Source organism: Mytilus galloprovincialis, chromosome 4, assembly GCF_965363235.1.
Source record: "Mytilus galloprovincialis chromosome 4, xbMytGall1.hap1.1, whole genome shotgun sequence".
Taxonomy (NCBI): domain Eukaryota; kingdom Metazoa; phylum Mollusca; class Bivalvia; order Mytilida; family Mytilidae; genus Mytilus; species Mytilus galloprovincialis.
In genome coordinates, this window is record NC_134841.1 from 16,322,420 (window position 1) to 16,328,554 (window position 6,135).

The following is a 6,135-nucleotide window of genomic DNA, read 5'->3' on the forward strand; positions in this document are numbered from 1 at the left end:
GTTTGAACTGGTCAATTTTCATCTGAAATTTTATACCCCACGGAAAGATTTACCGTTATATGATTTTTTTACCGAAAATTTTAGCACCACGGTGAAAAATTATACATCACAGGAAGAACAATACCACCACGGTAGAAAATTATACATCGCGGGCCCGTGGTCCTTTAAGGGCCTGGGGAGAACACTTTATAGGGCTGATCGAAAATCACAAAAAATAATTTCCTAGTAACGTAATTACATACAGATACTAACTTAGTTCTCAATACCTTGAAGTCACAATATCTTGTAGTCCTGAAATTTACAGGAACTTATAACCTAGTAGCATCTAGCTGTAGACAACATAATACATCATAAATATTCGGCGAAATTGTAGACTAACTTCAACATATTCAATTAAATACACACAACACAACACTATAATAAAAAATAAAAATCAGGGCGAACATACCTGGGGCGAACAGGTATCAGGGCGAACCGTCTCAGGGTGAAACGGAACTAGGACGAACAGTAACTAGGGCGAATCGAAATCAGGGCGGACGGACCCGGATTTAACGTCCCATGGCCCCAGCTTGTCGCCAATTTAGGGCAAAACAGCCTTTGGACAGGCACTCGTTTCTATCCATTGGAAGACCCACTATCAACGTAATTTACTCGTAAATATACGTTGATAGTGGGTCTTCCAATGGATAGAAACAAGTGCCTGTGGTAATCTCGGACTATATATCATACTGAACTGATACACTCCAAGCTAATTTTCAATTGATTTTGTGTTCTTGTAAATATTTATATAGGTCACGCTTCGCAAAACAGATATTAATCTTCAAGGACTGGTCCAATAATTTTTTCGTGAAGACTGTTCATGTATGTGGATATCTCCCGGACTTAAATATTTATTATTTGGAGCTGAGCATACCTGTTAAAACGGTGGTTTTATGTTGGTTTATTTAGAACGTCGTAATTTTCAGCCTTTTCCTCTGTTTACTGTTATTGTTTTTCGCGGTATTTAATCGCGCAAGTCTAAAGATTACTTCAGTTCGTCCCAATTTTTGGTCGCCACAGTTCTTGTTCGGCCCTTTTGATTGCAATGTAGAATCTCTAAATTTGCTCTGGTTATTTCCCTTTGGTCGATCAATATTTAAATTTATTGATGTTTTGTCCGAATATATTAAACACAGGGACATTATATCAGTCTTTAAAAATAAATCTAATTATTTTAAAGTCACGGTGATTCCAATACAGAAAATTGCTGTTTTGCTGAATTTTGTTCTTCTTATCTTCTACTTCTATATTAGCGCGAAATTGTTAACTTTTTTTTTACATATATACAATCCTGAAGTTTTGTTGCATAACTGAAGAAGAAGAAGAATTTAAAGAACTAACTATTATTTTAATTTAATTATACGTTTTTCCTTTTTAACATGTATATATGCAGAGACATATAACAGTTATGTCTCTTATGTGTGTGATTAACTTTGTTAAATGTCTAATGTTTGATCAAATTTTTAATGCCTTGCCCTTTCTGTCACTAAAGTTCACACATATCTCGTGGCTGATTTAAGTAACTGACAGTATATCCGGTAGTGAATATGGTGTCTTTACTTACTTTTCAGACTTGCCATAATGTGAACTCAAGGGGAGAAGAGTCTCATGTTTTAAACACTTCGAAAATGAAGTACTTCGATGCTCATGCATATGGCATATCAGACATAAAACATAATAAAAGTTCAAGCGGAGTGAGGCCCTATATTATCCCCTTCACTTTTATTTTTTCAAAATAACTGTTTACAAAGAAGTTTTTGATAATGAAAATAGTTGAAGTACAATGTACAGTTCCTAGATTTCACATACATAGCAGATCTCCAAAAACTAGTATAGTGAAATTCCATTACTTGTTGCTTTGGAAAATAAAATTGTCCTATTTCCATAGCAACCAAATCGAAATATATTTCTTTTTCGTTATTACTAGTTATTCAGATAATTTTAACAAGATTTCATCCAAATCTGAGACATTGACATTCAACATTATAGTTTCGTTAACATTCAGCATACTTTTTCAACAGAAATTTGAAGAGAAAACAAATTAACAATCTTAGTTTTGAAAGTTGAATGTCAAAATCGTACGTTGTATGTTGAAATGGATGTTGGAATTTGGAATACGAATTTTGAAAAACGAATGTTAAAAAAGAGTTGAATGTTGGAAACTAATGTTGAATTTTAAATGTTGAAGTGTAATATTGAAAAAAAAAAAAATGTGGACTCGATCTGACTACAAATTTTTGAAAATAGTAATGTTGAAATGAAATGTTGTTTGTTATTAAATGAACGTGGAAAGTTGAAATACTAAATCGAATGTAAAAAAAAACCAAAACAATAACAAAAACAATTTGAATGTTGAATGTTGAAATCAAATTTGGCATATTGAAAGCGAATGTTAAATGTTGAAAAACGAATGTTGTAGAGTGGGGTGCTTATTTTCGCCATGGTTTTCCATGTATTCTGCAGTTTATGTTCAGGTCTTTATGTTTTTGAAGTAAACTGATATTTCTATATGAAGATAACATCAAAAGCAAAATGTTCTGAGCCTAAAAACGTGTTTCTTTGAAAAAAAAAAAAAAAAATCATCGGAAAAGTTATATTAAAGGCTATTTGAAATTTCCTGGTGTTTTGTCAAAGTGGGACACATATTCGCCTTTATTACACATCTATTTAAACATGTTAAAACCAAATATCTGCATCTTTAAACAATATTTATCAAATCAATTTCATTATAGAAGAATAGCAGACATTTCAAAGGTGAAAATATCTAAAATTTAGGGCAACCAGTCAAAGAATTACTAAGAAATACTTCTTTGAAATCATGTTTTATATTCAGGAAATTGACCAAAAACCATTGTTCGTTTTTCGGTCCTTTGCGGTAAGTGCCGAAATTTTGTCTAAGTTTAAAAAATATAATCATATTTGTTTTAAAAACATAATTTACCAGCATATTTCTTCCTTTTCAGCCATCATTTGAAGTTTTTACACCTCAAAATTATAAAATGGCGAAATTGTGTCCCAGGAGAATATCGACACCCCACTCTATGTTGTAAATGATTGTTGGAAGATGAAATACCAATGTTGAAATCGATTGAGAAAAAAAGATGACAAAGTCAATTCTTTTTTTTTTAGTGTTTGATGTTGGCATCCGGAAATTTGAATTTTGGAAACAAATGTCGGGTGTTAAAATTGAGTAGTGAATGTTGAATGTTGAAAACGAATATTGAATGTTGAAAACGAATATTGAATGTTGAAATTAAGTGGTGAATGTTAAAAAAAAATGATTGAATGTTTAAAACAAATGTTGAATGTTGAAATCGATTGTTGACTGTAAAAAACGAATGCTGAATGTTGAAAAGGAATGTTGAAAAAAGATTGTTGGATGTTGAAGAACGAATGTTGGTTATTGAAAACGAATGTTGAGTGCTGAAACACGAATGTTGAATGTATAAAACGTTGAATGTTGACCTTTGAAATACGAATTTAAAAAAAAAAGTTTAATGTTGAAAACAATTTTTGAATGTTAAAGTAGAATCTTGAAAAAAAAAATGTTGACCATATTTTTGAATGCTGTTTGTTAGTATGGAATGTTATATGTTGTAAATGAAAGTTGAAATACTAATTTAATTTTGAATGTTGAAATACTAAATTAATTTTGAATGTTGAAATACAAATGTTGAAAACGAATGTTGAATGTTGAAATACGAATATTTAATGTTGAAATTAAATGATGAATGTTGAAATTAAATGATACATGTTGAAATACGAATGTGAATAAAACGAAGATTGAAAGTCGAAAACGAATGTTAAAAGTTGAAATCGAATGTTGAAAAAAAATAATTGTGAAAAAAAATATTGAAAAAAAAATTTAAATGTTGAGTTTTGAAATCGATTGTGGAATGTAAAAATGAATTTTGAATGTTGAAAACGAATGTTGAAAAGCGAATGTTGGTAGTTGAAACACGAATGTTGCATATTGAAAAGAATGTTGAATGTTGAAATACAAATGCTGAATGTATGAAACGAATGTTCAATTTATAAAACGAATGTTGAATGTTTAAAACGAATGTTGACTATTGTCTAGTAATTTGTCGGTTCACCTGCATGTTCGACGGAGGAAATGCCCATTAGATTGACTAAGAATCTGTATCGCAGTGAAAGAGGGTCTTCAAAAATAGTGAAACTGTTCACTCGCGTAGTGGTATTTATCATAAGTGGATTTAAAAAAATCTGACAAGAACTTCTTGATAATTTTAAATCTCGATCTTTCCCTGAAATCAGTTCAATCAAAGCTTTAGATTTTCGAACCCTGTATACTGCCATTCCCCATGGGAAATTAAAAAAGCATATAAAACACAATGCTTTTCAACATAAAAATACTATAAATTTCATGATTACATTTCAATACCATGTACAGCATATTTTTTAAATAGTAGATAAGTTGGTAAAGCATACACAGAGGAAAAAGTGATCAGTATGCTGGAGTTTCTAATTAGCATCATATTCGTTGAAGTTGGAGTTTTTCAACAAATCGGCGGCAGTCCTATGGGAACGAACTGTGCGCCTCTCCTTGACGATCTCTTCTTATTTTCATATGAGTCGGAGTTTCTTCCGACACCTGTCAAAAACAAATAGTTCTAATAATCCAGATTATTAAATTTTACATTCAGATATATTGATGATGATTGTTCTTTCCATTAACAACCCAAACTTTTCTGATTGGGTACTATGACAAACGAGACGATTTAAATTTTGAAACTATTAATCCCCAACCCCATCAAACCGTAGTAGAATATACCGACTTCGCCTGTGAATGGGATATACATTTCCTAACTCATTCGGTATTCAAGAGCTTACAGCTGCTACTCAGACATTATAAAACGTCGCCAGTGTCTGAGCAATGAGTTGATGAACAGGGTTATGTGAAAGAATGGCTGCATGGTCCTTTTTCCAATAAAGTTCATCGGAAGATACCATGAACTTTTTGGTAATTAAATATTGCGTATGAACTTCACAAATAATACACGATAGATTCTAGGAATTGACGTTGTTTATCATCTTTTAAAACAACCGTGTTATAATAGTGTTCTTTAAGTTTTACTTGTCTTTGTAAATTATTGAAATTTACTGTTTAGTCTATTTTTGGTAATATCCATTAGACGTGGCTCGCCCCGGTACTTCTACATCCCGTCGTTGTGTTATTGTGCTATGGTTAACTTTTGTATATGTCTTTTGATTTTGCTAATGTACTTTGATAATGTGGTTTGTCTAAATATGCCATTTCATTTTTTGTTGTATATATACTTATTTGTTTTTCTAGTGATAAAGATTGTAACACAATTTTGACTGCTGTACCCCTATTATTGACATTTTCACCTATTATGTCTGTTTCTTAATTTTGTTTACACATTGTTGTCAATAAGAAAATGCCTGTAATAAGTGAGGAATATGACAGTTGTTATCCATTCGTTTGATGTGTTTGAGATTTTGATTTTGCCATTTGATAAGGGACTTTCCGTTTTGAATTTTCCTCGGAGTTTGGTATTTTTGTTATTTTACTTTTTTGTCACTGCTGTTGGGAAAATAATATTTTAAAACGGGAAAAAATCAAGAAGGAGCTCTTAGATTCATTAATGGAGATTATAATAATAATTCACATGAACAACTGCTAGATTACTTTCTTTAAAAATAAGAAGAACAAAAATCTATTGCAACAGAAACGTTTGAAATAATGCACACAAAATAGACCAAGCTATCTTCATGATTTATTTAAATTGATACTAACATAAATAAGTATAATTTAAGATCACAGGGATCAGCAGTACTCCCGAGAGTCAGAACTACCAGATATGGATTCAGATCGTTCCGCTATAATGCTGAACAAATTGTGGAATATGCTGCAAAAACATTGTTGAATGCATGGAAACATTTTTTGACCGATTAGAAAATTTGGTACAAACATGGGATCCAAATAACAAATGTTATATATAATTTAAGGACTTTCCCTCAGCCAATACGTTATATATATGAACTTGTTAGATTGTATTGAACATCGGACTTTGTTTATCCAATTCTTGAACCAATGTATGTATATATAAA

At 31.3% G+C, this 6,135-nt stretch overlaps 1 protein-coding gene across 1 annotated transcript in view; it reads right to left on the reverse strand.

The window, feature by feature from the left end:
• Positions 1–1,031, reverse strand: part of LOC143071481 (uncharacterized) — a 28,066-nt gene extending 27,035 nt beyond the window's left edge. The window contains exon 1 of the mRNA XM_076245808.1: positions 914–1,031. The gene's annotated coding sequence lies outside the window, so the exon portion shown is untranslated. The remainder of the gene's footprint in view (positions 1–913) is intronic.
• Between the last annotated feature and the right edge of the window lie 5,104 nt (positions 1,032–6,135).